The following is a 741-nucleotide window of genomic DNA, read 5'->3' on the forward strand; positions in this document are numbered from 1 at the left end:
GGGGGGGGGGGGGGTTCAATTAAATTCAATCCTAGATGCATAAACATGTATAAAGCTTCCTAGAAATTACATTCTGAAATGAAGTTTCTAAGGCATTATATGTCTGTATGAGATGAAGAATGTGACTATGATATTAATATTGTCATAAGAATTCATGAAAGTGGTTATGAAATATCAAAACATCCATTTTGCTTGAAAGCAAAATTACTGCAGACCTATCCAAACATTTTAAAACCATGCACATGGAATAGAGCAGTTTAGATGAATCAGTAGTACTATGTCACAATAATTCTTCCAGACGTTCTCTGTGTGGTTGAAGAGGAGAAAATATTCATAAGGTACTCTATTTAATGACATTTAATGGCTTATCAGAATCAAACATTTGAATGGTCATGAACTTTATTAATGCACCTCCTGTTCGTGATTATAATATACTGTGGCCTTAAAAAATGTACTTACCATACACCTACAAATGGATGAAATCACTGCATCAGACAACAAAATATCAAACCCTCTTCTAAACAAATGATGCTAGATCTCAGAATTAACTACACTTTTCTAAGCCATTTTTGCAATGACTTTCAATCAGCTGATAAGTTTGGCCAAGTTGATAAGACAGTTATTTAGACATTTTCTGATTAATTTTGAAAAGCATATCTATTGTTATCATATCATGTAGAGCAGCGGTTCTCAATTCCAGTCCTCGCATACCCCCGCTCTGCATGTTTTGCATGTCTCTCT

Source organism: Sinocyclocheilus grahami, unplaced genomic scaffold (assembly GCF_001515645.1).
Source record: "Sinocyclocheilus grahami isolate Dianchi unplaced genomic scaffold, SAMN03320097.WGS_v1.1 scaffold770.1, whole genome shotgun sequence".
In the NCBI taxonomy this organism is placed as follows: Eukaryota; Metazoa; Chordata; class Actinopteri; order Cypriniformes; family Cyprinidae; genus Sinocyclocheilus; species Sinocyclocheilus grahami.